This window comes from Zosterops lateralis, assembly GCF_965231275.1.
Source record: "Zosterops lateralis genome assembly, chromosome: 20".
In the NCBI taxonomy this organism is placed as follows: domain Eukaryota; kingdom Metazoa; phylum Chordata; class Aves; order Passeriformes; family Zosteropidae; genus Zosterops; species Zosterops lateralis.
Window position 1 is genome coordinate 8,357,643 of NC_139780.1, and position 26,223 is coordinate 8,383,865.

A 26,223-nucleotide genomic window follows, 5' to 3' on the forward strand; every position below is an offset into this window, starting at 1 on the left:
CCACCACATGTTAATGGAAGGTTGTCCCCAGGGAAAAAGGCATTTTTAAGTCACTTGAACTGGTCTGATTTTGAGGGAATCAGCTAAATACCACCACAGTGAGCTGGGCACACCGTGGCCACCCCGGCTCTGAGCCATCAGCTCTCCCTCCTGAGATTTCTCCCACTTAACAAAAGGCTTAAAGAGACTTCTGAGAATGAAAAGTGGAAAGAAGAAAAAAAACCCCAAACATATTATCACTGCCATATTCTGCTCCTACTTGTACTCTGGTTTTCCAGGGTCCCTAAATCCCATCAGTGAATGGGTGCAGACCTCCCCTTGCAATCATCCCCCCCATTCCTGCCCTCCCCTGGTGCTGCAGCTCACCCTGCCCCTTCCCAGACTCCAGTCCAGCTCAGCAACTACATTGCAGCACTTCTAAGAAAGAGTGAAAAGATTTATTTTTTTTCCTGCTGTATCGACTTCCAAAGAATTCCAGAGGCGTCATTAAATTTAAGTCCAAAAGGTGAGCAACCGCCCCGTGCCCCCAGCCCTGCCCAGGGAGAAGTGAAAGCGAGCAGCTCACAGCCTGCAAAGCTTTTCTGCTCTTCGTATGTACCCTGGCATCTTGCCCAGACCTATTTTTAAGCCCATTTACTAGAAATCCCACAAATTAAAGGAAATACGGATAATGTTGTAAGAATCCTTTGGGCCAAATAAAAGCTACACATAATTTTCCTTGTGCATCAAGAGTAAGATCCTTAACCACAAAAACCAGATTTCCCCAAAGCTCTTTTGCAACAGTGAGAGAGAATCTTGTTTTGTAAAAAAGTTGCTTTGATTCACTCCTGGATTACAGGGAGCTCCGCTGCCTCCCGGCCAAACCCGGGAGTGATTCCTGTTATGAAACAGAAAGGTGTTAGGAGAACACAAATAAATTAAACATCTCCAGCTCTGGAACAGGGACTGCAGTGACAGCAAGGCACACAGGGCTGTGGGGAGAAGCTGGAGGATGATTATTGGGATTTTTTTCCCTCTGCAGAGGTGGGTTTATCTCTATCCAGCTGTGTGTTCACAGTGCTCATGAAGGGTCAGTGTGCTGGGAAATTTCCAGCCTGTCCTGCTGCAGGCAGGACGATCAGCCCAGAGCCTCTCCTCCATCCCAGTCCCCATTCCACTTCATCCCAGTGCCACCTGCACCCCCAGGACGGGGACAGGGTGGTGCCACTGTGAGCTGTGCATCACCCCAGCCCCAGTGAAGGTCCCCACAGCATCTCCTGGAGGATTTTCTGAGAAACAGTGATTTTATACAAAAATAATCTGTCTCTGCATCTCTGTTTGAATGATTACAGTGGCGTCTCTTATGGGATCAGCAGGAAATAAAGGAGCATCCACCTGCAGCAGGGCTTTGGGAAAGAGGGAAAAGATGTGTTTTATGCAGCATCCACGATCTTAACTTTAAATAAACTCCACTAACAGCTCTTGTACTGGGGTAGGATTAAAAGAAGCCAACAACCAGATCTGTGTTTCACTAAAACTCAGCGGACAAGCAGAAACAGCCCCAAAACACAGCAAGCCAAAACAGCACTTGTGGTTAGTCCTGGCAGAGAGGGAATGGGGGAAGGTGCTTCCTTTCCCCATCCAACCTCACTGTGCCCTCACTCTCCTTCATCCCCACCACTGGCTTAAAATGTCTTCCTCACAAACATTCCAGCTTCCTCTTAGAAAAGGAAAATAATCATGCCAGGGGAATAACCACTTCTCTCCTACAAACACAGATATGAACAGTTAAACACGCAACTTCGGGAACTTTTCCAAGATTTATATGTTTTGCATGGAAAGCAAATGTTGGTGGTTTTTTTTTCTCTACTGCCTGGGAAAATATTGAAGTGTTAAGTTTATGGAGCCAAGTCCATTTATTCCTGGTTTGTGCTGCTGCTCAGACAGAACCAAATTAGTGATTTAGGCAGCACTGGGGGATGCAGTGCTGGCCGATGCCTGAGCCCCCAGCCTGGAGCTGTGTCAGCACATGGCTCTGGGAATTCTGGCCCAGATGGAGGTTTTATCCATGGCACAGGATGGCAGGGGTGCTAAAGGATGGCCAGCCTTCCTTGGAGCATCCCAAGGCTCCCAGGAGAGCTCCCAGGTCCCTCCCAGTCCCGCCAGATCATTGCTGTTGTGCTTTTTGATGCAGTGAAAGTCTTTTCATGGTGATGCCCTTAGAAACAGCAACATTTGATTTGCATTTTCCTGGCCCATTTTACTGAATCCCTGCCTTCAGATGGAAACTCCTCCCCGTGCTCCCAGCTCAGAGCAGCTCCCAGCTCCACCAGTGCTGCTGGGACCAGTCCTATAAGCCAAGGCAGCAGTGGGCAGCAGTCCTGTCCCAGCCCTGGAGGTGTCCAAGGCCAGGTTGGACAGGGCTTGGAGCAATCTGGGACAGTGGAAGGTGTCCCTGTCCCATGGGATGAACTTTAAGGTCCCTTCCAATAAAAATCATTCTGGAATTCCACAAAACCCCGAGATCCACTCAGCCCCAAGCCTCAGCCACTTGCTCAGACCTGGACACCTCTTCACAAGACCCTCCAGCTTTTTTTGCAGCAAGCCAGCCAGTGATTTATTTTTTTTTTTTGCCTCTACATTTCTACTTATTTGTGTATTTTTGCAAATCTTTCTGGCCAGTTAAACCAGCACCGTGGCGATTGCGAAATCCAGGAAACTTGCTGCAATGCTCTGTAACTCTTGCGAGGCAATTAGCCAAAACCTCACACAAATAAGCTTTTTTGCCACACCGTCCTAACCACCAAAGCATTAACCCATTTTCTTAGGAAACAACATCTGCTGAAACAACTTCCTAATCTAGCAGCAGGCATGGAAAAAACCCACTGCAGTATCTCTGGTGCATGGTAAAGAGAATTAACAGGCAGATTTGTCCTGCTCAGAGGGTACTGACCAGACCCAGCCTCCTCTCACAGACTCTCTCCCTAGAATATTTATTCCCTGGGGCAGGAAAAGTGTTAAGGTCAAAGGTTTTCCTGCAGCACTTACAGGTTTTAAAGACAGAGGTGATGGTGGAGCAGCCTGAGGGCTTTGGAGCAGGATTTGTAGACTGTTGTGGGGTCTGAAATCCTTGGAGCTGCACCCTGTAGCTGTAGAGATAAATCAAAGCACAGCAGGATGGCATGGGTGTCATTTGTAAGAATAAACAAACTACTGGGCAAAAGCTGTTTTACAAAATAAAGTAACAATTTCCATTTCCTACCCTGGCCTTTACACAGCTTTTTTTTTTTTCCTGGGAAAATGAGAACATAGAGCCAAAATTAGGCTCCATGATTTGCCCTAGGAAAGACAAGAAACCACCACACAGCATCCTTCTCCTTACTCCAGATTAAAACAGCAGCTACACTTCTGTGCCCCTTGTTAGAACTCATTTCCTCCCTTACTCTCTGCCCCTGCTTTCTCCACCATCCCAAAAAACCAATAAAATAAAATAAAAAGCTTCCTTTTGGGTATGCAGTGGTAATAATACTGCTCCCATCTGTTGATAAGTCTGAGGACCTGCACGGGGAGCAAAGAGGATGGAAAGCTGAAAAGGAGTCAAGTGTTTGCATGGCTTTACTGAGAAATGAAATCCAGCTTTAAACACAGTAAATCGGAGACTATTCTGAATCACCTCTTGAATTTTTTAATGCTACTCCTGGGAGCACTGAAGGTAAATATGTTAATTTGACTTCAATCATGGTGCAGGGAAAAAAAAAAGCAGCACACTGTATTAGTTTAGGGTACTAAGTCTTAAAACTATTCATGCATTTCTGCATATTTTATACTCAGCAAATAAAGTTCCAAGGTTCTATAAGGAGGCTGCAAAATTATTCTGAGTAAGCAATAATGAGCTGTGCATTATATAAGGCTGATACTAATGGTAATCTATTATTAAAATTTGAGAGTTATAGCAGCCCCATAAGAGTCCGAGAGCAGGTTTTCCTCCCCAGGAAGGGAGAGCAGCATCTGGAGCAGGGAGCTTGGCCAGACAGGCTTTAGGGGACCCAAGCTGCACCCCAGGTCCCTGGGATAATTTATCCCATGTCTAATTAACTTTTCCACAGGTCCCTGTCCCACTGCACAGGCACCATCCTGAGTTACAGCAGGTTCATATTCCCAGCGTGTTTCATCCTCAGCCTGAGCGTAACAGAGCTCCTAAAATGCATCAAAAAACTAACAGGGCCTCAGGTTTGTGTATCTCAGCCACCCCAGAGCCACCTGGACCCTTGACTCCTGCTGGGAAGCCCCACCTGGGCTGCAAGGAGGGCAGGGACGTGCCCAGTGAAACCCAGTGAGCTTTTCCTACCTGTCCCCTCCTGCCGAATCCCCTCCAGGGCCCCCACAGAGCACCACGACATCCAGGGTGGGCACATGGACTCAAATGCACCGTGGAAAAGGGAACATCCCACTGTCCTGGCCCAGGGGAAGGTTCCCTGCCCTTGGAACAGGGTTGGAATAAGACAAGGCTTTAAAGTGTCTCCCAAACCAAACCATCCTGTGGTTTTACAATGCTCAGCATGTTCAAGACAAGCTTTGCTTGGGGCTGGTTTGAGCTGGACTCATCCTGCCCCTCTCCCAGCCCCATTCCTTCCTGGAGAGAGATGCTTTCCTGAGGACTGCTGCTTTGGGATCCATCCCAGAGAGAGCTGTGGATTTTAAGGACAAACCATCATCTCCTGGAACAGCACCTCTCTGCACTGCTGTGAGAGAAACAAAGAGCAAAAAAGCCCAGAGTTTGGCTCGTTTTCCTCCTGCCTACATCTTTTGGTGAGAATCGAAGCAGTCTCTGGAGGCTGTAAACCTGGATCTGGAGGACTCACACAGAAATAGGCACACCAGTGAGGGACCAGGACACCTCCATGTTTAACCTCACAGGGCTTGTGGATCCTGAAGACACTTGAGAACAGAGTGGTCTCACTTCACCTCCTGCCCCTTGGAAGAAAATCCTCCCTTGGTTTTGCACAAAACACAAAATCACATTTTTCCTGCGTTTCAGAGTGTGTTGCAGTGCACAGCCAAGCTCCTTTCTCCCAAATGCAATTCTGCAGTAAGTGCAGATCCTGAAGGCAACGTTCTGCCCAAACCAGAGGATAATGAAGCATAATAATTCCAGGAGAAACAAACTTAGAGTCTTAGACCTGTCTGTGCTGAGAAGGGTCTTAAACAGCGACTTTGCTCCCTCCAAGCTGAAAAAGGCACTGGGAAGGAAACCCAAACAGAGCAGGTCAGATTTGCTGGGTGTTTATGGCATCCACCTGCTCTGTGCCCATTCCCTGCCTGGACTGAAGGAGTTAACAGCTCCTGTGGGATGTAACAGGAGCTGGAGTTAGTCACCCAGGCATGTCCGGATTGGTATCAACCGGGAGCTGCCTATGAATGAAGTTGCCTTGGAGATGCAGCCAAAACCAATGACCAGATATTAACTTTTCGCCACGGGGCTGCCAAGGCAGGCAGAACATGTGAAACCAGCAGGACACAGCTTCCAGCCAAGCTGGAACATCCGGATGCAACGTCAGGAACCCTTGGTTCCCCCTGGAGGAGTAAAACTTTGTGTCTTTGCTCAAGGAACAGGAGAAATTTCCCCTTGCAAAGCCAAGCAGGCCAAGGGCTGGCAATGAAACCCAGCTCTGGGACCTTCTGGAATGGGCAATTAATGTCCATAAACAAGATGATGCCTTCCCTTGGTTTAATTTTAAAGTTGATATTAAAGATAGCAGCTCATTGCTATTAAAGATATCAAGCTCCTTAATTCTTCCTGGAATCAGCTTCATAAGCAGAAAAAGCAGCACAGGCACCTTACCCAATGCAGCTGAAATGAGACATCATGAAACAAAACCATTAAGAAGGGGTTCAGAGGCTGGGCTGGAGCAGGATCACACATCTGCCTAAGCCAGCACTTCCTCTCCACTTCCAAGGGCAGGTTTGGAGGCGGCTGAGCAGGAAGGAGAGGCTGCCCTGACCATCTGCTGCCTCCCAGGGCAGGCACACAGAAGGAAACTCAACTTCAAGCAGAACTTTCTCAATCTCAGCTCAGAACTTCCTTCTGTGCCCCCTCTGAAGGTGCTCAGCCACCTCCCAAGGGGACCATGTGAGGGTGACCAAAAAGGTGGCAGCAGGAAGCACCAGCAGGAAGAGCATCCACTGAAGTCCCACCTCAGCTGCACCTCTCCTCCCTCCAACCTCACTGACCCAAGGGAAAAAAACAGCTTTCAACCACGACCAGGCTTGCTCTGCACGAGGATCAACCAGAGCAGCCCCATCCCTGCACTGGGGAGCACAGGGTGCCAATGGACCCACCACAAACCCTGATTTCCACCCCAAACTCAGCCTCTGCAGGGGATGAAGCTTTCCAAACCCTGCAGTGAGCTTCTCTGCGTTTCACACAGGGAATGACTTGCAGGGCTGTGCTGGACACCAAGCCCAGCCCCACCACCAGCACCCAGCAGTGAGGAACGGGTGGTGAAGGCACACTTGGGGCTGTTGGGGACATCACAGATCCATGGGCACAAAGTAAAATGGACATGTTCCCATCAGAGCAAACACTTCCTTCCCATTCACACGCCAGCCCCTTGATATTTTTTTTCCCCTGAAGGAAAAACAGAAGATGCTTTCCATAAGCAGACGATTTCAGCAGCTAATTTTACCATCACTTATGGTCGACTTTATGACTAAGATTTCATGCTGACTATATTAATCCTGTCAAATTTCAGAGTGAGAGAGAAATGATACTGTATATTTTATGGCTGCAATAACTTCTAAGCCATTAGACATGCATGCTGACATGAAAGTAATCAAATTGATTTTTTCCTATTACAATGAAGAACTTTGTATGAGCAAATAGTCTTTCTGGCACAGGAATGAAACGCCAAGAAGCCTGTGCTCACTCAGGAAATTAGGAAATTGCCACCAGCCATCGTTCAGAAATTTTGAGTTTTCTGCTTACTCACATTTTATTGTCACCAAAGCTGAAAGGGATGTGTTAGTCAACCAAACGATCGACAAAAGCCAACGCTGGGGATAATCAGAGGGGTTTGAAGCCCTGTTAAATACTGCAGAAGCTGCAGCTAATTGTTTTCCCAGCATTAAAGGCTCCCCTGTGCCTTTTTTTAACCTCATCAGACACGTTTTTCCCCTCTCAGCTCAGTGGCCACTCCTCCAGGTGTTGGGTGGGCAAGGCAGAATGGATCAAAGTTTCTCAGAGGGCTTTTGGCAGGTCCTGGAGACCTGGAAGTGTTAATGGATATCCCAATGAGAAAGCCGTGGGCCAGAAGGTCAACTGAAATGATTTTTACATGCAAATAGGTCTTCAACTGCAAATTCCACTTGCTTAGTGTTTTGTTGAGGGTTCCAACACCAACTCATCTCTACACCTCGACTAAAATTCCAATTTAAAGCCCTTTAATCCAACCCACATCAGGTTCTAGAGAAAGTCAGGTCAAAACTGACCCAGGATGGGCAGACAAGTGGCAGGGCAGAGGTGCCAGCCTGGGGTGTCCGTGTGGACAGGGGCACACCTGGGCAGGGCAGGGACTCTGCAAGCCAGGCCTTGCAGGGATGGCCCAACAGGGCACACCTGGCAGGTGAAAAACCCTGTGAAAACCTGTTTTCTCCCCTTGCTGCGTGAGAACACCTTGGGTGTGAGAGGAGAAGATCAGAGAGGCTCAACATCTCCAAAGACTCAGCAACCAGAAGCAATTAAGTGCAGATAACACAAATAATGCAAGAGACTCACCCGACACCCTGCGGGCACAGCCACGGCTCCTCTACAGCCAATAAAGTGTGAGATTTTCTTTCAGTTTTCAGTGGTTCTGTAGAATATTGGTATCAATCATTAAATAATGGCAGATCTTTCAGACCAAGCCACCTGCACAGAAAAATAAAACTGGCACAGGGATGTGCTAGAGCTGTCTGAAGGCTCAAAGAGATAGGGGTGTGTATGTGTATATATATTTATGTACATATATGTATGTATGTCTTGGGTTAGCAAAATAATTACAGTTTTAACATGCATTTAGTTGCAAATTAAAATGCTTTGATGGGTCTCTATCAATAACATTTTCTTTTTTTTTTTTTAAACAAAAAGAAATACAAAACCATAAAACCACAACTACATGGATTGCCTCAACCAAGACTTGCAAAACACCAATTTTAGTGAATTCCAATTTTAGTCTCAATGAATTCCTTTGTCCTTCCACACCAGATATTTGTAAAATGATCAGAGCTGCCGTGGGCAAGGGAACTTCCACTAGACCAGGTTGCTCCATCCAACATGGCCTTAAAGAAAAAAAGTTGGTGTCTTGTCACTGCTTTAGGGCTTGTTATTATTTGGGATTTGAGGGGTTTTTTTCTAAGTTGCATACAAGCAAAGCTCCCCCAACAAAACCCAAGCCAAAGCTCATCCCAGCACTCTGAGCCCCACTAACCAGCACCAACCCAAGGACTCTACTGCTGCCCCTGAGATTTAGAAGGATCCCACATTCCAGAGCTAACCTGGTCCCCATCCTGACTTGGGATGTGGTGCCCAGAGGAGAACGAGCCCTCCACCACCTCCACCTGAACCCCCAGCAGGAAAACAACACATCCTTCCAACCAAACCCTGACAAGATCCTGCTTCAAAGTTATTCCCCAAACCTCCCCCTCCAAAATCCAGAGCCTTGCAAAGGTAGGAGAAACCTCCCAGGAGAGGCAGTGAACAATATCCATGAGTTTCTCATGACCTTACAGAGATTGCCATGACAACACCGCTTCGATCCTCCAAACATGGATATATTCATTTGCACTGGTGTGATTGAGAATAATTAGAGTGAGATTCCCTGAGCCGGGGAGTCACAGCCGTGCACGGCTCTGGCAGCAGAGCCCAAGTTTCAAGGGAAGCAGCCTCAAATTTAAATGTAAAAAAGAAAACCGACAACACTCTTCGGAGCCGCGTGACCTAATTCATTATAAAGAATGTCAGTTAGCAAACCTTTTAAATAAAACATTAAGCTAGAGGTAATTTGAAGCCTTGTGGATTTTGTTTTACTCAATTATTTTCTAATGCTTCAACTTCAAGAATAAATATGCAGGAATCAAAAAAAAAAAAAAAAAAGGAATACTAAGGGTTTCATTTAATTCTTTTTTCAAAAGAAATGAAGACATTCATACTAAACCAAAATACCCTCGACCAAGCTGGATTTTTAATTAAAACTTTCATGTCCTACAAGATTCTTCAAGGTTATAATATCTGCTCCCACATCGTGAGGCAGCATCACGCTCACAACAAGGGCGAGCCTGTCATCCACGTTAGAACAACCTGTGCTATGCATTGCTATAACTTATTTCCAGGACATCCACTCACAAATTAAACCAGGCTGGAATGCTATTTCTTCCCTTGCCCCATAATTTCCATAACCACTTGCAATTTTCACTCTGTTGGGAAGAGTTTCCCCGCAGCAGACAGAGGCAGGGGAGGATCACGCCGGGCTCTGCTTTGGTTTTATTAATGCCTGGTGGTGAGAACACGGCTGGAGTGAGGCAGGTGGGGATGTAAAACATGCACAGGGGCAGCAGAGGGTAAAAGCCACTGCTGATGCTCACAGCCTAAAATGAAGTTAATTGGGAAAAGGGGGAAAACAAAGGGAATCACAGAATCCTGGAGCAGTTTGGGTTGGAAGGGACCTTAAAGCCCATCCAGTGCCACTCCCTGCCACGGGCAAGAACACCCTCCACCATCCCAGGCTGCTCCAAGCCCTGTCCAGCCTGGCCTGGGGCACTTCCAGGGATGGGACAGCCACAGCTTCTCTGGAAGGAGCTCGATGAACACTGCAAATACTCCTCTAAGAAATACAACAAAAAAACCCACAGAGTCATAACGAGGCATCCTTTGAAGGAAAAAAAAAAAAAAAAAAAAAAAAAAAAAAAAAAAAGTTAGAGCTAAATATTTGATTTGATTCTGGCAGCATCACCCTTTTCCAGAGGCTACCAGAAAGAGATCTGCAGGAATGTGCTTAACACCGCTCTGCTACAAGTCCGTGCTACAAAACATTCCGGAAACAAAGAAACCCAGAAGATAAAAAGATTCCTTTCCGCCACACTGTTTAGAATAAAACACTCCCCGCTCCCTTACTTTGATTCAGCCTTCCTTGCAGTGTCTAAAAAAATAAAAAGTCAGCCTTTCCCTGTAATTCACTCAGAGGGTTCCAGGCTCAACCAACAGCTCCCGTCCTGACCCCAGGAGATGCCAGGGGAGCAGAGGGCACAGCAAACTCCTGTAACCCCTCACTGCTCTGATTTTCATGTCCCAACCACACCCTGGGGCCACTTTCGGGGTGTAAAAAGTTCTCTGTGTCATCCAAAGAAAGGATTTTGGTGTCGGTGGAAGGTGTGAAGGGTGGGACTCACAGCACACGTCGCACCTGCCCCAAGGTGCCCCAACCCCGCTCGCACCCAGGGCTCCTTTTCAAGGCAGAAAACTCCGGATAAATCCATTCCTTTGCAGCAGGGAATAAACAAGGATTAGTATTCACCCGTTCATAACAGGGAAACCCTGCAGCTAGAGGTGGAGTCAGGCAGCGCCGGAACATCCAGCCTAAGTTGCTTGACGAATGCTAACTATGACTTCCAGCTTATTTATCTAATTTGGGTTGATTTTTAAATATTGATTTATCTAACCAGACACAAAAAGAGAGCCTGAAAATTTCCCGTGTTAGTGAAAACTCTCCCCATTGCTGTAATTCAATCTACATGTCTGAATATTACTGACTTTTCTCAATCACATTTGTATTGAGAAATGCCTGAAAAAAAAATTCAGGACCTCATTTTCTCAAAATGGTGCTAAGTGCCTGGAAAACGGGGTTCTACAGCAAATAAGCCTCTCCAAAGCTGACTATGATGCACAGCTTGCAAGTATTTTAGTCATTTACAATATTTATCAGGCTCTATTTTTGTCAATCAATCCATAAGAAGAGCAGAACAGCCAATAGCTATAAAACAGTCCGCTCGATTTCACCACAGTCTGGTTTCTGTGTGAGAAAGGGGCAGCTCTGAAATGATACAAGCAGTTCATAACACAAACAGAAAAATACGTGGAGGAGCGATGAAGTCAGTGGCAAAATCCTCAATGGCTTCAGCCTGGCCAGGATTACCTCCAGGAACGTGCTGATGCTTGGAGAAACACAAGGAAGATGCCAAGGCTGGAGAAAAGAAGGCTCAGGGAAGATGTTACTGCTCTCCACACCCACCTGACAGGAGGGAGCAGCCAGGGTAGGACAGGCTCTGCTCCCAGGGAACAGGATAAGAAGAAACAGCTCCTCCAGCTGTGCCAGGGGAGGCTCAGATTGGACATCAGCAGGAATTTCTCCATGGAAAGGGAGTGTCCATCCCTGGAAGTGTCCAAGGAAAGACGTGGCACTCAGTGCTCTGGGCTGGGGACAAGGTGGGGATGGGTCACAGGACTTGATGATCCCAGAGGGTTTTTCCAGCCTCAGTGATCCTGTGACTCTGCATATGGGGCAGGACCACTCACCCCACCAGCCCTGCAGTGCCCCAGTTCAGGGTGGTCTGACTGGTCCAGAGGCTGAAACTGGTGATGCTGGACACCTGGGGACTCTGTCCCTGTGAAATCTATCCCAGTCCTGCTCCTTGGAACTGCTGCTCGTGCCGAGGGTGATGCTGAGCATCCCCACCCTGTGGAATACGAGGCACCACCCCATAATTTCAGGGAGCACCAAACAGCTGAGACTATCAGAGCCTGTAATCGCCCTCAGGATGGATTTTAAACAACAACCTAAGCACAAAAACCCTCCCTGACCATCCCTGAACCCACGAGGTACAATGCACTCCCCCCAACCCCAGCCCTGGTTTTAAAATTCAGCCTTTATCAGCTTGAGTTGAGCAAATCCAGTCAAAAGGCAGAAACGGATTGTGCTAGTAAGCAGAAAAACTGTTACATCTTCTGAATGTAATTTTGCCAAAAGCCTCTGCACAATTTTTTTTGTCACGCTTTGCATTATGAAGGAAATTTCTTTTTAGAAGAACAGGAGAATGATTTGCATAATATTCTTTGCAAGTTAATATCAGCCTCTGATAATGATCTCTGCATAATGCAAAAACGTTTGAGAAGACTGTTACAACACTAAGTAATCATATTTTAAATTATGTTTCCCTTTATAGAAAGGTGTTGCAAAAACACACAGACATGAAATCTGTCTGTTGAAGTCCCAAGAACCACCTGACCATCTTCCCACTATTCTACTGTTACAGATTGCAACACTGCCTTTCAAAATCTTACAAAACAAATTACGCTGCAACAGTCTGGCTTCACAGAAGGCAGAGCTTTTTCCTGTGCTGCTGCTCCAGCACTTTACATTTCACAAGAGCCTCTGATGTACTGCAGGGGTTAAGCAAGGGCCCAGAAATGAAGCTGTAACACAATCAGATGGACCTGTGGTGATTAAGGCGGATTCTCCCATCTCACAGTGCCACCAGGCAGAGGTGGCAGCACAGGGCATGCCCTGCCTGCCACCACGTGCAGGAGACACTGGTTTAACTGGGTGATTCCTGCCTTGGCCCAGCTGCCTCAGGGATGGAGCACTGGGAATTCAGATTGTGACGCTGCTGCCACAACCCCACTGGGCCAGGTGTCCCTTCCAGCAGGCAGGGATCTTCCCAAAACCTCTGCCAGGGGTGAGGTGCTGGGTGCAGCCACGAGATCTCTGCTCACACCATCACTCATGGCTAATTAGGTCAGGAACTAAAGGCAAAAGCAGAGGTGCAGGAGGAAGCCATTTGTACAACTCTGCCGGGCAGGATCCTGTGAGATGTGGGCGCCGGCGATTTCCCTCAGCCCATCTCCGAAGGGGGATGTGGGTGGGAAGATAATGCACTTGGATATTAAATACTTAATATGTCACTAAGACTTAACAGCCACAGCCAAGTGGTTTAAACCTGAGCTAACCTTCCCTGAACTACAAGGAGCAGAGGGAGGTTCCTGGGACAGCCCTTGCAGGAGGACATGGGATCAGGAGCAAAGAAATTCACTTTAGGACCAATGATACAAATGATGTAACTCAGATTTGGGGAGCAGGGTCCAGGGGGTGGGCTGTGCTCCCAAGGGCAGTGCCAACACCAGAATGTGTCCCAGAGAGCCACTGTCCCCAGCCTGTGCCCATGGCAGCCCCAGTGGGCAGCACGTACAGCACAGCCAGTGGCGCCCACGCCTGTGACACACACAACAGGGCATCATTCAGCCTGCACGGTGGGTGGTTCTTGTCCCACCTACAAAACGAAGACTAAAATTCAAATGCCAGATCTGAGCAGCCAAGGCAAGGAGAAAAGAGCCTCTGGGGATGTCAGTCTGAGCTCGCTGAGGCAGCTCAACCACTGCCCTGGGTATGAAACCATCCCAGGCTCATGAGATCATCCCTCGCCTCAACAACTTCTGGTAACTTGGAGAGTTTGTCCAACTACATCCAGTGATGGGCAGGAGAACAATCCTTCACCCCACCCCATTTCCCCTTTTCATACCTTTTGAAACAAGTTCCAAGCAGCTCCTCACTACACCTCATCCCAGGCTTCCTCGAGCAGCTTTGCAAGCATTGGGAAGTTGGGTTTTTCTTCAAAAACCACCAGCAAATCTCTCCTTTTTTTCCCCCCCAAACTGACATATCCATCCACACCTGTGGGTGGTACCACCAGACACAATCCCTAAGCTCCCAACCCACCTCCTGTCACCTGGACACCAGGAGGGAGAACTTCTCCCAGGTCCCAGCCAACAGCAGAGCTGCCGGCACGTGCGCCGGGGCGGGCACCAGGGTGTGCCAAATATTTCCATTGCTAATGCTGCACCCTGGGTCTTACACAGCATTCCTGAGGCACACAGGAGAGGTCAGGAGCAGGCTGCAGGCTGGGGAGGGGACACTGAAGCATCCAAACAGCACAAATCCCTGAGGCACAGCCAGGGGAGGCTGCAGGAGCATGGCTTCAGTGGGGCTGGCACTTGGTGATGCTTCATAAATACAATTAATTAAATAAATTGCAACTGAACTGCATCTACAAGGATTTTGAAGGGAAATACCACTTGGGAGGTGTGAGAATGAACCAAGAAATCATGACTGTCACTTTATAGAACCTTACTAGAAGAGTAAGGAATATTTTTGTTCAAAGTCACTTGCAATACTTTGCACGGTGGACATCACCAATGTGCCACCAGAGTTCTCTGTGTCTTGATGATGGTCAAGAAAAAAAAAAAAAAAAAAAAAAAAAAAGCACAATGCTCTGCCCAGATGTACTGGAGTGACAGCCTGGACCAGACACACACAGGCTGCAGGTTCTCTTTGTTTTTCCCCACCCTCCAAGTTGTGCTGCCCTCCTGTCCCCCTGCAAAGAGTTAAGTCCTCCCTTCTGCATCATTTCTCCTGCCAATGCAGATTAGTCAGCAACTACTGCAGGATACACCTCTCCTAAGGCACTCAGAAATAAAGCAACAGCCAGTTTGGGATCTTAAAGGGAAGGTAAATGAGGCAACTTCCTAAACTTGATTGCAAAAATATTCATGAAGGTACCCTGTGGCTCAGGTACCTCCAGCTGCTCTGCTGGAGCTCCCACTGGCTCCCGAGGGTATGCAGAGGTGTGGTGGACACTAAATCACTGCTGCAAGCTGGAATCAGAACCCACCAGTGGATCTGAAAACCACCCAGAGCCAAACCCCCAATCTGGTGACACAGTCCCAGCCCTCCCTGCCTGACCCCAGAGCAAACCTTGGGGTGGAGGCTCCCACTGCCAAACCAAAGCACTGCGAGTACCCTGGGCTCAATCTACATTTTCACAGTTGCACAAAGAAACCAAACACCCAGCAGCCATCTGAAAGGCCAGTTATTAGATCACTTGAAATGAGCTGAAATGAAATTCCCACAGGTTTTATTGGACTACTGAGATATTGATTCTGGTGTGCTTCTCGCTCAGCCTGCAGAGCAGACATTCACCCTGCTGGAAATCCCACCTGTGTGCTGGGCCAGGAGATTCACTGGGAATGTCCAGGGTTGCTTTTCCTTGCTCCTTCTCCCTGGGCCTAGAACTTTCCCTTCCCCTAAGGACATTTAACTTGACTGGCACGAATGCTGCTGGTTTCACCCAAAGACACAAACCACCTCCCTGTGCCAGAACACACCCCCAGTTCATCTGACCAGCTGAGCTGGGACAAGGATGGGTCACACACTCTGGCAAGGCCTCCCCCATTCCTGCCATTATTTGACAATTTTGGATCCCCATCCCCAATTCTCTCAGGTTATAAATTCACACGATGCCTCCACGCAAAACAACACCACTATAAATTATGATGATTTCTTTTTTTTTTATGATCCCACATAAAAAGGGAGTAAAACAATTAAACCCCAGGCTGTGCTGTGCGTGCAGAGGCACTCCAGAGCTCCAAGGAAGCACTTCCCCAGCCGGGGCTGCCCAGTGTCCCTGTGATGCAGTGCCAGCAGCACGCTCTGTGCTTCACGCCTCACTTCCCACGGCATGAACCCAGCCCCGGGAGCTGCCAGCGTGTTCTCCCCAGCCCTGCAGATGTGACAGCTCCACTGGGCTCCCTGGGCAGCCCAGCACCATCCAGCCCTCCTCTCCTGCCCTCTGTGAGCAGGGAGAGAGCAGCGCCGGGGAGGTGGCAGCTCTGAGGCTTCCACTGATCTGTTCAGCCTTTTTTTTTTTTTTTCTTTTTTTAAATATATATAAATAAAAATTCATGCTTGCAGCATAAACACAAGCTGGGCTGGTACTCCACTCCTCCCTTGGCGGGATGTGCTCATCTCTGGACTTCCAGCTCAGCCAGTGCTGAGGTGCATCACTGCCTGGAGAGCAGCACAGCCACCCTCCCAAAAACCCCAAACCCTGTCCCCATGCTGGCAAGGAGAGTGCTCCTCCCTAAAGGACTTCCCAATTTATCCAACATCCCACAGGAGGTGAAAAGTTCTTGGGCAGCACAGGCAAAGCTCTGGAGAAGGTGTCCAGGAGTGTGTAAGGCTCGGAGTGACCAGCACAGAGTGTTCTGGAGGGGCTGAGCACAGCCCATGGCCCTGATGCAGCCGTGGCACGGATCCTGGGAGCTGTGTGGTGAGTCAAGAAGTCCTGATGTTGGATTGACTACACAGCCTGTGAATTAGTCAATCCTTCTCTTTCGCCTGGGGAGGGGGGCTGGTCCCAATTCAAATATTGTGTAAGCAGAAAAAGAGCCTCTTATTAAAAAACAAACAAACCCAAACAAACCCAAACAGATAAAACACAGAAATATTATTTTGGAGGGACTGGGAAAAGCTGAAGAGCAATAATGACAAACGATTCCTTGCTGCTCTCCCATTCCCTTCCTCCCAGAGCCTTAAAAAGGCTTCTGACCATCCTGCTCCAGCCCTGCTCACGTTACACCGGGATCAACCCAGGCAGAGTCCGGTGCTGGTGTCCTGCCCAAGGTCACGGTGACAGCCAGAGCCCAGGAGCAGCCCAGCCTGGAGCTTCTCAGGGCTCTGCCCAGCCTCTGACCCCGGCATTCCCACATTCCCAGCCATGACCTGGGGGACACACATGGTTGGGGAGTGATGGAGCCACACGGCTGGGTTTTCTAGGGTTCATTTCCACGGATACCACACAGAAAGTGAAGGCAACCTTCCCAACTTCCCCTTTTTCCCAAGGCTTTTCTCTCTCCCTCCTTTTCTTCCCCCCAGTTCTTAAAATCCAATTATAGCACGACTCTCTCAGCAGGGGTCAGTGTGGAATAAGAATCGCCCGAGTTAATGGACATGAGACCAAGAAAGATTAATGCCTAAATGGCTTCAAAAGTTGTATGATGCCGATTTCATTAACATTTTAATTGTAATGTATCTTTTTAATCTTCTTTCACACTAATGGTTTTTATATGCTTCAAAAAAGAAAAAAAAAAAACCAAAAACTGCTGACAACAAAAATATCAACATACCAAAATTAACAGACGGAACTGAGTGCTGTAATGGGAACAGAATGAAATGCAGAAAACCATGTTAATGATGCATTAAGAGTAGAAACTGTGCTCAGACAAGAGTCAAAAATTCAGCCCTACACTTGCATGCCCTGACTTTGAACAGGGGCACCTTTTCCCCAGGTGTTCAGGTTGTGCCCGTCAGGGTGGATGTGCTGAAGCAACAACCCCAGCAGCTTCACCAAATGCAGAGGTTTATCAAAAAAAAAAAAGCTGCTGGTAATTAATCAAATTCAACCAGGGTGACAGAGAGGAGCAGCAGGTTCAGGGGAGGAGGCTGCTGCTGTTGTCCATCCCCTTCTCCATGGAATGGCACTACTGTGGTTGTCACCACTCCCTGGGCTCAGGTACCTCCAGCACAGCACAATTCCCAGACAGGAAAGATGCTGTTGCAACCACCGTGCAAAATTTTATTTTACTTAATTAGAAGACAATTAAACCTAAGCCATAATGTTTCATTAAGCATGGGCATGTATTGATGATGCTAGCATGGATAAACGGAGGCACAGAAGGAGCAGATAATTGGGGAGCAGACAGATGAAATTTTAAACAACTTTGGTTAGTAGAAATGAGTGAGAGAGATGGTTCTGCCACCTGCCCTGAGGCCAAGCTGCAGCTGCAAGGGTGACACAAAAACCACAGTTTTCCTTCCCAGTTCATCGGAACTTCTTAGAAGGGAGAGGATGCAATCAGAGGGATTCAAAGCCTCCTCATGCCCCATTAGGAAATCATAATCCCTAAGTTTGCCATGAGGACGTGATTCCAGCCAGAACAGAACAAACAAAATGCACATTATCCTACCCAGGTTTAGTCCTTTAAGGCTGCTGCAGCTGGTGAGGTGCTGAGGGAAGTTTCTAGTGAAGGGGCACCTTTGGAGAGAGGTCACTCCTGCTTGTGGGAACTTCATCCCACAGGATCTCAGCCATGGAGCAGTGCCTCTGTCAGGAGGGGTCTGTATTCCCACAGGGCAGCCAGGCTCATGCATCCCCCTGGAAGTCTCTCAGCAAGCCCCATCTGCCTCCTCCCTTGGAAATCAAATCTTTTATCCACCTTCAAATGTATAAATCCTCACTCCCCATCTCCTTTAGACACCTGGCCATTGCCTTCTGCATGGCACACCACAAAATACCACCCCTTTATTTATGTCTCATGTTAAACCTCTGTGAAGCACAATCCCATCAAGCTCAGGAGGGCCAAACCATCATCACCCCTTTTGCTCTGTCACCACTGCCCAGCATCTCCTGCAGCCTCCCTGCAAGGATTGATGTTCTCTCCTGCTTCCCTAATGCTTCACATAATCCGAGTGTAAATGTTTGTCCTATGACAGGGAGAACTGGCATGTAAAACATGTCCCCCCACACAAAATGTATATATATATTTATCTCCCAGGCTGCCATATGCTTCCCAGTGGATACCACGGCAGGAACGAGCGTGTGGAGAGGAGCCAGCGCTGCCACCCGCACCCAGGACCCTTCTCCTCCTCATCCTCAGCCCCACACAACCCCCAGCTCCTTGCACGGGCTGTGCTGCTGAAATCCAGCCCCTAGGGATGAAAAACACCTGGCTGCTCTCCCCCAACCCATACAGCTCTGCTGCTGCAGGGGAGTGGGGAGGGAAAAAAAAGGAATTTCCTCCTGTTGTTTTAATGAATGATGAATAGATGCCGATAATGGCTTCACTGGCGTGGGGATGACACCGGGGAGGTGAAGTGTTTAATCTCGTCCCAGTGACTATATATGGTCACTGTGATGGAGCCACCTCCCTGTGCTCACGCTCTGCTGCCCTTGGCTCCTGGCACTGGGCTCCGCAGCAAACTGGCAGGGCCTGGGCACGGCGCCGGCGCGCCAGAAGTCAGCAGACTCCCCACGTTCCTGTGCTCTCTCTCCCCCTTTCCCAATTTTTCCTGGCTTGCAAAAAGTCTTTTATCAGTTAAAAAAAGGAGAGAACGCGCAAATACGCAAGGAAAAAAAAAAAAAAAACAAGCCAAACCTTAAAACATTTTAAGAGTGCTTTATAGAGAATTGTTGCACGGGGGAAAATAGAAAAAAAAACCACAACCTGTCAAGTTACTTATGCTTAAATGTGCATTTTATGTACATAATCACTTAGAAGTTGTATGGGAAAAAAAATAAAATCAATCTTTTGGTGAAAAGTGTATCCATTTATTCAGCCCACACAGGCTGGTTTGTTAGTGCAGGGTAGTTTGTGGCTGCAATTCCTGCCCCCCCCCCATCCACCCACCTAGGGGAAAAAAATGCACTGAAATATTTGTCTTCATAGGAAACGCAACAGCAAAAAATGTACTTGACAGGCAAAAACCCTGTGAGAAGTCTGACATGAGGGACCTCTGAAAAGCCTGAGGCCAAACTGCAGCGGCTGCGAGCAGCCTCGGGAACACACACAGCACAAACCCCGTGCCAAGGGCTATTTATCTTCATTTTATCCCATTGAGCCACGAGCTTTCAGGGGGTCTTGGTCACCGTACCAAAGAACTGCTCTCGTCACCGCTGCCCCAACAGCACCAGCATCCCTCATCCCTCCTGTCCAGCCCAGCCTGGATCCGTGGGATCCTCCACCAGGCTGAACTCCCCAGCAGGGAGCAGGAGGAAGCTCCACAGGCTGCTTCCATCCTCTGTCCCAGCAGTGTGATTTTTATTACCTCCGTCCCCATTTAGGAGTAACCACATGACAAAGCCGAGCGCAATCCTGCCCGGGGAGCTCGCCTGGGATCGCCTCTCCCTCCCCGGGAACAAGGCATTTTAGCAAGTTTTCCCCTTCACAGCAGAATTCGTGGCTACAAAGAATGTAAGACTTAATTTAATTTTCTTTTTTTTTTTTTTTTTCAGATTCCTGTTCTGCCTCCAAACATTCGCTTAAAAACAAGTTGAACTTAAAAAAAAAACCACCAAAAAACAAAAACCCCAACAAAAAATAAACCGCTAATGAATCACAGTTCCTAGCAAATGAGCAATTGCAGTTGACACAATGAATTATGCCTGAAGCAAGCTGGGAAACATATTTTGCAAATGATCTCATCCACAGGCAAACCTGGCATGACACTTGATTTGCTAAAAAAGACACAAAGCCTGTCAAAATTCCTGTCACTCCGCAAATAAAGTCAGGTAGAGAAAACCAACAGCCTCACCCTCTTTTAAGCACGCTTCACCTATTTCTCAATTGCTCTACAGGCTCGATTTAATGAAATAAATAAAAAAACCCCCACACGCCCTCCTGTAGGTGTGCCCATCCCAGTGGGTGCCCAGGACCATCGGATCCGCTGCCACTTCCCTGGATGAGGAATAAATGGGCTGGGAAGCTGCTCTTTGGATGCCAAACACAGGCTCAGCTCGATTTGAAGCCTAATTGCAGCAAGATACCACGCTTGCTCTGGCCATTAGGTATGGCAGGGAACTCACAATTCCCTTTAATTTCCTCCAGCTGAATGCCTGGGTTTTATTTCTTTCATTATGTTCAAGTAAACTCAAAGACAGGTTAGAAAAGACAGGGGGGGAAAGCCACTCGAGTGCAGCTCCCCTGTCCCTCAGCATCCCTGGAGCTGTCTGGGAGCAGTTCCCTTCTGCCCAGCACATCCCACCCTATTTCCCCACCTGAAAAGCTGCTGGCTCAGGAAACCTGGAAAAATCCAAAGCCATGGCTGAATCCTCCTTCTAACCCCATTTTGTCAGGCTCGAGTATTTTTAAACACAAAGCAAAGCAGGAGCTGAGTCCCAGCACTCTTTCCTGGGTTGTTCCAGGATGTTTGTCCCCAATCCTTGTCACCCCAGTACTGCTGTGCCAGCTCTGATCCCACCCCTGCTGATCCCACAGCCCTCCAGGAGGCCGGGCAGGGACCACGGGCTGTGCAACAAGACAGCCTGAAATAAATATTTCCATTCCAAGGTGAGCTGGGTTGTGTCCCCAGCCCGGAAAACACAGTCTGGAGGTTTTCTCTCAAGCCAGCCCAGAGCTCCCCGGGTGGATCAGGCTCTGGCAGGAGCTTTGTTGGTGTTTTTTTCCCTGGCCAGCAATGCTGCAAAGTGGCCTCGCTCCTCCTGACACCTCCAGCTGGGATCTGAGCCAAAGCCCAGTCCAGAGGGACTCACCTGGGTGCTCCAGCCAGGCTCAAGTTCAAGGAGAAGGGATTTTTCTTTCCTGGACTCATAAGCAGTGAGGATGCTCCGTGTCCCCCCGAGCATGGGGATGCTGCCCTGTCACTGGCACTGGCTGAGAGGAGCCAAAATCTGCCTCCAATTCCAGCAGGCTCCCTCAGGAAAGCACAGTCATGGCTGGGGGAGCTAAAAGGCTTTTATATTGCCAGAGGTCTCCAAAAATATCACTTCCAAAGTGATCCAGCATCACGGCACGCATCTTGGCTAATGGCATCCATCTCTCAGAACAAAGGGGGGCTCTGGGAAAAGCTTGGGGAGCCCTGGACAATGTTTTGGGAACACTGCCCTGCACAGCCACAGCCCAGCCAACACACAAACCACATCCCTGGCCCCAGTGGGACCCCCTGCTCCTGCCCTGATGCCTGGCTTTACTCTGCTCTCTGTAATTCCAGACACCTTGGGAGGGGGCTTTTCTTTGACAGATTTTAAGTTTCAGAAATCCATCCCCACCCTCCAGTGTCCCAATACAGCTTTTACCTAGTGAAGCCTTAATTAAAAGGCCTCTGCAGGAGGAAAAAACCCCAAAACACATCAGTTACAGCCATAGGAGGACATTTACTCTCAGGAGGGAGAGGATGAGACCCCCCCTAATTTTTTAATACTTGCCCCTTATATCAAACCCAAGCATTATCACCTCCATCATCATCACCTTGGGGTCACAGCCTTACTGTCCCACAGCAAAGCACAGCAAGCCAGGCCACAAGGAACAGCTCAGCTTTGCTCTTTTCAGTTAAAATCTCTTGGAATTTCAGAGCAGGCTGTGCATGTGGCAGGAGATTTGGGGTGAGGCATGCTGGGGATGCTGCACTTTGGAGCAGCCCTGGTTCTCCCGAGGACCCCACTGGGCAGTGTCCCCACGGAGCAGCAGCAGCAGCAGCAGCAATCATCCCGGTTTGTTTACCGATCCCAGCTTCTCCTGCTGTTTAATATTTCAGCTGGAGAAGGTGAGCCGGCACGCCAGCCCCTCAATTACGCAGGGCGAGAGGCAAACACTTGGCAGGCAGCGAGCACATCAAGCTGCCCACAAGCCTCGCAAATGCCTCCGGAAAGGAGGAGGGGAGAGGAGGAAAAAAAAAAAAAAAAAAAAAAAAAAAAAAAAAAAAAAAAAAAAGGAATATTCAAATTAATGAGCCGGCGGGTAATGGAGACTTGGCTGGAAGTGATCCTGCACTTCGCCGCCGGCCGGGCCGGCGGAGCAGCACGCGATGTACCGCTGGCGCTGGCTTTTCCTAGGGCAGGGAAGATGTTTGGAGAAGTCCTTGAGCGCTGTAACTACGGCAGCTGCGGCGGGCGGGGAGCGGGGGCGCTGCCCCAGCCCAGCCCGACCCCCACCCCGGCCCTGCACCGCCGGGGCCGCTCCAGCCCCCACAGAGGGGTCCCTGATGGGTCAGACCCCCCTGAGCCCCGCCGCCCCACGGCTCCATCCCCAAACCCCGATCTGAGGGTTCGGCCGCGGTTTGGGTTTCAATCTCTCCCTTTTCGCAGCGTTTCCCTCCCCGGAGAGCGAAACTCCGATCTGCCCCTGCCCTGATCCCCCAACGCGACCTGCGGCCCGCAGTGCCCGAGGGGGTCCCCGCACCGCCCCGACCCCCCGAGCCGCGGGACCTCCCCGGGCCCCCAACCCGCTCCCCGGGGGTTACCGGGGGGGCCCAGCCCCGGGGGTCCCCCCTTCCCTTCCCCTTCCCGGCCCCCCGGGGCTGCGGGGGAAGGGCGCGATGTGGCGTCCCCTCAGCGCGGCCCGGCCCGGCGCGGGGGCCGTGAGGGCTGGGCGCTGTCCGGGCGCTGTCCGGGGCCGGGGCCGGGCCGGGGTCCCGGGGCCGCGCTCACCTGCGGGGCGCCGGCCCCCGAGGCTGCCCTGGGCCTGACGCGGCGGGGCCGGGCGGCGGCAGGAAGTGATTCCAGCCGCTCCTCACATGGACTTTCCCTGACCTCGCCCAGCAGCGCCGGCAGCCGCCGCACAGACCGGCCCGGCGGGACCGGCACCGGCAGCGGCTCCGCGCCAGGGCCGCCCGCGGGGCGGGGGCGGGAACGGGGGGCGGCACCGGCCGGGGGGACCCGCGGGAGGAGCCGGGGGCGGGACCGGCCCCGCAGCCCGAACCCCCCGGGCCGCTGCCCCCGGCCCCGGGAGGCGGGCACGGCCCGGAGCGGGGCGGGACCCGCGGGCTCGGGCTGCGGGGCTCGCCTCGGAGTGTCCTCTGCTTCATTTTATTTTATTTTATTTTATTTTATTTTATTTTATTTTATTTTATTTTATTTTATTTTATTTTATTTTATTTTATTTTATTTTATTTTTTATTTTATTTTATTCCATCCCATTCCATTCTTTTTTAGTTTTATTCTATTCTATTTTAATTTTTTTATTTTATTTCATTTTATTTTAATTTATTTTCATTTTATTTTATTTTTAATATTAATATTTTATTTATTTATATTCTATTCTATTTTTTAAATTTTTCTTTTTTTTTTTTACTTTTGTCTATTTTATCTGTATTTTAGTCAATTTTATTTTTATTTCATTTTATTATCGCTTAATAGTTCATCTCTTTTCTTTTTTCTTTTCTTTTCTTCTGTTTATATTTTTAATTACCTTTTGCTCTATCTATCAGTTCTTTTAATTCCATTTATTTTGTCTGCTTATATTCTATTTCATTTTATTTTTCTTTTTTTCTTTCATTTCAATATTTCCTTCCTGATTTCCTTTTCGTTACTTTTTTTACCTGATAATTTTTTTATCATCATTTTTCACTTCATTTAATTTTATTTTATTCAATCTCATTCCTGTCATTTATTTTTATTTACCTTTATTACCATAATTATTTCATTATATAACGAGCTTCCATTCCTAGAAAACCCACTGGAGTTTTGGTTTTTATCCCAGCCCATATTTGATGCCCCAGGGAGATGCCCCGTGCTGACCCACAGCTCCAGGGCTGCCCCCCTTCCACACCCTCCTCCTGCAGAAAAAGCCTTTAAAGCATCACAAAAAGCAGAGTAATCTGAGGTGGGACTGCTCGAGCTTTGTGGGCACATTTCCATTCCAAATTTCATCCTGTAACCTAAAAAAAAAAATTAAAAGTCCTTTTGCTTTGTTGCCTCCTTAAGCCCAAAATATTAAAATCAGCAAATTTGCATGATGAAAGTGTGCAGCGTTGGCCCTACGTCTGCTAAAGGAATTTCAAAGGAGTAACAAAAAACCTCTTTAAAGCAGGAGCCTCTTGCTGTCTGCTTTGCATGCGAGATTATGTCAGAACTTCTTTGAATCTGGAAGTTTCTTTCCTCTTGTACCCGTGAACATTCATCATTTCGAGGCTGCCTGAAAATCTGCAGCAAAATATCCCCCATATTTTAAAAATCAGCATTGAGTGCCTGGAGCTGCTCAAGGCTGAGGAATTTCATTAGCACTTGACACTTTAAAAAACAGTGTCAGGTCAGGACAAACACATTTGCTTTTCTGCTCAAGATAAATTTGGGATTTTATTTATTTTTTTTTTTTTTTTAAGAAATGATGCATGAGAAATCTGTCCCCAAACCTTGTTCTGAGGCAGAGCAGTCGTACAACCCTCCCAGTGTGACAACCACAGCTCCCCTTCCTTGGTTTTCACTGAAGCATCTCAACATCAGCTCATCAGGAAGAAGATATGGGAAAAGGGGGAATGGCTTCCAGCTGAGAGAGGGCAGGGTTAGAAGGGATTTTGGGAGGAAATTCTCCCCTGTGAGGGTGAGGAGGCTCTGGTGCAGGTTGCCCAGAGAAGCTGTGGCTGCCCCATCCCTGGAAGTGTCCCAGGCCAGGTTGGACAGGGCTTGGAGCCACCTGGCATAGGGGAAGATGAAATATGAGAAATATCTCCTGCAAGAACTTCACTGGCACAGGAGATGGTCCAAACCCCCTCCTGGGGGCAAACATTCCTGTGGGGTGACCAGCACTGTCCTCCTGCTCCTCCCTGAGCACCACAGACACATCAGAGGACGTGGGGACACCACTCAGGGAAGTCCTGTTGTCCCAAGGTGCTGCACTGAGATCCCTAAACTACCTCTCAGGGCCACAGCACTGCTCCTCAGGGACAAACATCCCTGTGGGGTGACCAGCACTGTCCCCCTGTCCTGCCCCATCCCTGGAAGTGTCCCAGGCCAGGTTTGGAACCACCTGGCATAGAGAAAGGTGAAATACGAGAAATATCTCCTGCAAGAACTTCACTGGCACAGGAGATGTTCCAAACTCCCTCCTGAGGCTACAGCACTGCTCCTTGGGGGCAAACATTCCTGTGGGGTGACAGGACTGTCCCCCTGTCCCTCCCTGAGCACCACAGCCACATCAGAGCATCCCAGAGGATGTGGGGACACCACTCAGGGAACTCCTGGTGCTGCACTGAGCGGCTCCATGCTCAGCCTCAGCACAGGGGTTTGGGGTTTGGAAACCCTCAGCACCTCTCTGAGGGTCTCAGGAAATCCAGCCACATCCACTGGGAGCTGGAAAACAACTCCTGCTCTTCCTGCAGTGCTCTGACAGGAGAGAAAATCCCAGCTCAGTGACTGGCCCAGGGCCTCCTCAGCTTTGAGAGGCAGCAGAGCCTGTTAATGCTCCAGTCCAGGAGCATCTCCCTCCCCTCAGCCATGGACATTTTAAAAATGTTCTGTGATGGAGAAAGAAACATTTCTTAAGTACCATTTGATGTCTCGGAATGGCTCCGGGGCTAGAGAAAACATGTTTATTTACTACTCTGCTGATTTTAATGCGAAAGATTGGTTCAGTGAGTAGAGGAAACAAACCAGGCAACATTTTCCATAATGTCTGCAAAGTGTTCTTGGGCTGCGGAAATATTTTCTTTCTCTCTCTCTTGCCTGCGTTTTTTTTTCAATCTAGCATTTCAAATTGAAGAATGGCTTGAGGGCTGAAGAAATCACTTGATAAAATACCCAACATTTACATTCTTGTAGGAGAAAAGCTAACTTTTTTTATTTCTTTTTTTTCAAACAGTGGTTTGGTGAAGCAGAAGAAACAATCCTGCAGCATCCCAAGTCCCTTTAACCCTTTCTGGCAGCAGCTCTTCG

General features: G+C 48.7%; 1 protein-coding gene across 2 annotated transcripts in view; it reads right to left on the reverse strand.

Moving 5' to 3' along the window:
* NACC2 (NACC family member 2) overlaps nucleotides 1-23,054 on the reverse strand; it is a 55,648-nt gene extending 32,594 nt beyond the window's left edge. For both annotated transcript variants that reach the window (XM_083875532.1, XM_083875533.1), the window contains exon 1: nucleotides 23,002-23,054. The gene's annotated coding sequence lies outside the window, so the exon portion shown is untranslated. The remainder of the gene's footprint in view (nucleotides 1-23,001) is intronic.
* Nucleotides 23,055-26,223: the final 3,169 nt, after the last annotated feature.